Consider the following 6,094-nt stretch of genomic DNA (forward strand, 5'->3'; position numbering starts at 1 on the left):
GCTGCAGCATCACATTGTTGACTCATGTTCAAGCCCTGAGGATGCTAAGAGGGACAGGGTTGTCTCAGGCAGAGAATAACATCCAAACAATGATACTTTCCATCATGCCACCAACCTCTGAAGATGTCAGACACAGTTGATGAAGAAAAGGAATAAGAGTTCTTGTAGCACCATTGAGACTAAGGGCCAAAACACACTGCAGAAATAATCCACTTTGAGACCTGCCCTGGCTCAGTGCTAGGGAATTCTGGGAACTGTAGTGTTCTGAGGCATTTAGCCTTCTCTGTCAGAGCTTTGGTGCCACGATATACTACAATTCCCAGTATGTCCTTGCACTGAGCCAGGGCAGTTAAAGCAGCCTCAAACTGGATTAGTTTTATTATTATTTTATCATGTTGATGTTGTATTTATTTTATTATTGTTTTTATTATTGTAATTTTTTACTGTTGTAACCTGCCTCTATCCATTGGATCCATTGGATAAAAATAAATTATTATTATTATTATTATTATTATTATTATTATTATTATTATTTCTGCAGTGTGTTTTGGACCTAACTGAAAGAAAGAAATTGGCAGCATGAGCTTTCATAGACTTCAGTCTACTTCCTCAGATGCATTTGGTGGAGTGGAAGCCAGGCACAGACATATATATGCCATTGGTCTGTGAGGATGTCAGTTCAAATTACAAATCCTTAGTGTATGGAGATGAAGTTGCAATTTGAATTGACACCCTCACATACAATGGCATATATATGCTTGTCCTTGGCTTTCCACTCCACCAAATGCATCTGAGGAAGTAGACTGAAGTCTCTGAAAGCCCATGTTGCCAATTTCTTTCTTTCAGATAGTCTCAAACATGCTACAAGATCTCTCTATGTACTAATTTTAGAGACTGACACGGCTATGTTCTTCCAGAACATGGCCACATCGCGTGAACATATACATGTTGCAAGCTTTCCAAGCTCCACTGGCTTCTTCATCAGGCAAGGAGTTACAAACCATATAGGAGAAAGAAAGAATAATTGAAGATTATGTTAGTCCTAGGTCTCCATTTTGCTGTCTTTGTTCTTAGATGGTATGGAGGGGTATTTCTTACAGGCTGGAACCTCCTCTTTCTGGCCATGTGGTCACTGGGAGATTTTCAAAACCAAGGAAATTTAATGTCCATTTACAACAGAAAAAAGATGCTTCCTTTGGATCCAATATGTCTCCATCCTTTGTGAGCCATATTGTAGGCAAAGGATACCAAATTTCTCAAGAAGCCTTCTTGCTTTGCATCAGGAAAACTGTAAGTGGTGTTGAGGTAAAACATGCCAATCCAATCCCAATATTGGGCGGGGGGGGGGGGGGGAAGGTATTTTACCTTTGTTGGAGGTAGAAACCCAAAGGATGGAGACATAATGGATTCCAAAGGAAGTATCTTTTTTTTTGTGTTGCAAATGGATGTTAAATTTCCTGGACTTTGGGAATCTCCCAGAAGCCACAGGGCAAGAAAGAGTAGGAGGTGCTTCCAGCCTGCAAGAAATAGTCAGTTCAGATGGTATGGAGGGGTACTGTATGATTCTCAGAAGTCCAGGAAATTTAACATCCACTTGTTAACAACTTCATTTTTCCCCTCCTGTATGGTTGCCTGATGAAGAAGCTAGTGGAGCTTTGAAAGCTTGCAACATGTAATTGTGCATTTTGGTTGGCCCAATACATTGTTTGAATGTTACTGGATTGACATTATTGCTTTGGGATGCTGGGAAATTATCTTTATACCTGTGCTGTGTTTAAATCTACAATGCATACCCAAATCAGAGGAGAGAATTAAACTCATGCCACACCATCTATAATCCTCTTTTAATTGTTAATTTACTGTGTTATTTCTTTTACCTTAAAGCAATAAAACCTAAGGTTGATTAAATCTTGCCAGTCATGGGGCTTTGTTTAAAATAAAAATTGTAACCCTCCTAAATACATGAATGTTTGAATACTCCACAATAAATATTATTTATTGTGCAGTATTGGGAATTGTGCAGTTCTCCTGAAGTTGTTGAACTGCAGCTCCTGGCATTCCACATTATTGCTGATGCTGGCAGGATGTTGCAGTTTAGTAATATGTGGAGGGTCACACAGTTCCAACCCGCAAGACAGTGTGTGTCAACTTTTCAGGAATGTCACGTATGTTATCTCTGTAATCTTTACAGCAGCCCTGTTAAGCTTGCCATTGTAAAGTTTTCACTGAATGTATGGATAGGTATATGGCTAGTCTTGGGAAGGTCTTGCGAGTAGCAACCACAGATGGAGGGATAACGTGCCAAAATGCAACATGCTGGCAGCAATATAGCCTGTAGTTATACCATAGCAGGATACAGCTGCTTTCCAAATTCATCCCTCCCACAGAATGGATCATGGTACATGTGGCTGTGTGCATATAATTTATGTATATAGATGCATTTATTTTATTTAATACCCTACCTTTCTCCTAGTATGGGACAGCATGTGCATGTATGTATTTATACATTCTTCTGTGTGAGCTGATATGATATAGTAATGTTTTCAGTGCTGGTCTAGGACTCTGGGAAACCAGGGTTCAAATCCCCTCTCAGTGGAGGTCCTTGGCCATGTGACATTCTTTCAGCCTTAGAGGAAGGTAAACCACCTCTAAATCAATCTTGCCAAGAAAACCATTAGATAGGGAAAAATATGAGTTGACCTGAAAGCACATATCAGTAACTCCTGCCCCCTCCCATATTGGTCTAATCATGCATTTGTGCATGATTGTACATAATATTTTCTTCTTCCTCATATTGGGTATCATTATTGACATTGCCTGTATTTACATAAGTACCAGAGGTATTTGTACCTTTAAAAACACTGTGATAATTTGCAAACTATCAGCCTCAGCCCAATTGTACTGTAATGTACTAACCCTTGCCCAGATTTCTTCCACTTTGAATAGCAGGGTGTAAATGTAGTCAAGCAGACACTCCTGGAGATACAGGTTGAGTATCCCTTATTCAAAATGCTTGGGACCAGAAGTGTTTTAGACTTTGGACTTTTAAAGGATTTTGGGATAGTTGTATTTGCATATACAAATACATAATGAGATATCTTGTAGTTTAAACCAAAGTCTTAACACAAAATTCATTTATGTTTTATATACACCTTATACACACTGCTTGAAGGTAATTTTATACAACATTTCTAATAGTTTTGTGCATGAAGCAAAGTTTGTGTACACCGAACCATCAGAAAGCAAAGGTTTCACTATCTCAGCCACCCATGAATCTGGATTCCAGATTCCAGATAAGGAGACTTGACTTGTAGCAGATTTGTTATCCCTACTTCAAATTTCAAAACAATTAATCCTTGTACGCCAAGGTGCTTCAATCAATAAAGCTGTCACTCAAAGTCTTTCTCTGTTTTTGAATGTCATGGACTGGTGCTCCTCATACTGTACACAATGTGCTCAGCATTCATCTCATATCTATAGAAAGGGATGGTCCATTCCAAGAAAGATACATAACTGTTAAAATATCCCCTTACTTACCTGTCTTCAGAGGTGAGTAGCTGGTGCATATGCAGGCCAAAACGTCAAGATTTGCAGAAGCATGTGTGTGTATGAAACTAGAAACCATAATTGGAGTGAGGGCTCAAAATAGTATAGTAAGGATGGAGGATGGGCAGTGGGCATTGATAGCTGACTATTGGCAGTGAAATTGAAACATGGGAATGAAGTGGAATTAGGAGCATTGAAATGGTGCATTCCAAAGTGCAACATTTTGTTGGAGATTTCATGTCAAACCTTGGGCCCCAGCCAGGCAACAGTTGAAGATAAGACAGGGATATCCCCATTCAGACTAGTCAGTAATCTTACATCATCTTGTAGTGCATTGACTCATTGATATTAATGGACCTAAAGCATTCGCTCCAGCAAATGTAAAGTGTTTAAGAAGTTGCATTACTTGTGTAAGACATATTGTGCAATACATGTCTCCTAGTTCAGTTCCTTGCTGTGGAATATTCATTTTTTGGGGCAGTTGTGGCTAGTGCAATATTGCTCCTTCTCTCAAGGTTTTGCATCCCAAGCTTTTTGACACCACTAGACTGCAGGCCTCTTTAACACATGCAGAGCAGTTGCTTGCAAGTATCTCACCAATGAAATATTTTTAACTACGCTCTGCAGAAAAGGTTAGTGCTCCAGTAGTCAAAGGTCAGTCTATTTCCAGTAACTGCGGTTGTATGTAAAAAAATAAAAATAAAATCCTATTCTCAGATTACAGTTGCTGTGGTGACATGTTTTTGTGCTTGCAAGGAAATCATGTTGTGGCATATTGGGGATAATGAAATAGGAAAAAATCATAGAGTAATGAACTGGGTAAAATCAAGTCCAGTTTTTCTGTTGACAAAACTGCCTTTTTTCAGTAGAATTGGAAAGAGGACCCCCCCCTCCCTTTACATTTTTCTGTAGACCATCAGGCTCAGTTTTAAAGAGGGAAATGTTTCAGGTGGGTGGGAGCTTCAAGGGGAGGGATATGTGGAGAGAAAAGGGAGTGAAACCTCTATTACTCATGTGGATATACAATGTTGTACTTCCCTATTTTTGTGCAATGTATCCTGATTGAAGGTGAAAAAATGTATCAAATACAAAGAAGAACATAATATTTTATTTCTTTAGTAAGATGTTCTAGGCTCCTTCCAAGACTCTGCTGCTACAAACATGATTAAGCAGAAATGCTTTCAGAAGCTGGATCAGGATAACAGATTCCAGCCTAGGCATATTTTACAAATTTGTAATTTCAACAGATAAGTGCAAACTTTGAAGGAGAGGTAAGAATGAACTTAGTGGGACAGTTCATACACTGTGTGTAAATCAGAGGTTGGAAAAGTTGCCAGCCTGTATGACCACTGGCCACGTTGGCTGTTAAAAATCTGGCCAGATTATCCAAAAAGTAACTTCTGCAAGTTTTGACTTAAATATTTGCAGGTATATGCATAAACTGGCATAGCCAGTGAGTGTTTTCAACCAGGAGGTAAAACTGACAGCTGGCCAGGGAACTCTGTCATGAAGCTGTATACTGTACAGCCAGAAGGTTAACTCATTCCACTTCCACACACAGGTTATAAGAAAGGCAATAGGAAGTACGGATCTTTGCACCCATATATCATATCTAATAATTAATGCAGGGGGTCTTTGGGCTTTGAGAGTGTCTTGGGCAAGATGTCTTAAATGGGCACCTTTCTTACTCTCTGCACTTGCCTACTTATTCTGCTCCTGTGTTCATTGCTTGTCGTTGCTCAGAGAAAAAGGTCAGGCAAGTGAGGAGGCAGTTTGCTGGTGACAGAGTGAGCAGGACCTGTCATATCCTTAAGGCTGAGTGAGAGCTTGCTAAGCCAAAAATACTTCTGTACATTTGTAGAAGCACTGCACTATCCTCCTAGAGTTACACATTGTGGAAAGCTCTTCTCCAGCAGCTCTTCGCTTACTCCAGAATAGCCTGCTAAGTAGTGTACGTGAGCAGAGAATTTGCTGTCAAAACAAGAAAATGAACAGAAGAATGTTTACAATGTAAAGACATGTGTTTGTATTTACAATGAAATAGTAGATACTTCTGTTCTCTGCCTAAACAAACCTGTGTGATTCAGTCAGCTGAGGACAGATCTGGGGATTTCCTGAAATTTATGGTTCCTACATAAATTTTGTCCTATAACCTGGGACTTAAACAGAACTTGATGTGGTTGACATGGTCCGACATGGAAAGGACATCCTGAACTGCACAACACATATTATAGGAATATGGAATGAGATAAGCATGAATCTGGGTAAGCTAGATATAGTATCAGGAAATGAAATGTACAAACATTGCAGTATTTGGGGTGAGTGAGTTAGTGGATAGGAATGGGATATTTTGAGTAAGATAATTACACAGTGTTTTACTCAGGCAAAAGCAATCAAAGGACATAATGGCAAAAAAGCAGTCAAGGGACATAATGGAAAGGCTGACCAAATAATATCAACAAGCCTTCATAGATAATCCATCAGTTTAACCATAATCCAATTTTATGATCCAACTATAGAGTCAGAAGAGAAAATTGAATGTTTCTAT

This window comes from Sceloporus undulatus, chromosome 4, assembly GCF_019175285.1.
Source record: "Sceloporus undulatus isolate JIND9_A2432 ecotype Alabama chromosome 4, SceUnd_v1.1, whole genome shotgun sequence".
Classification (NCBI taxonomy): Eukaryota; Metazoa; Chordata; class Lepidosauria; order Squamata; family Phrynosomatidae; genus Sceloporus; species Sceloporus undulatus.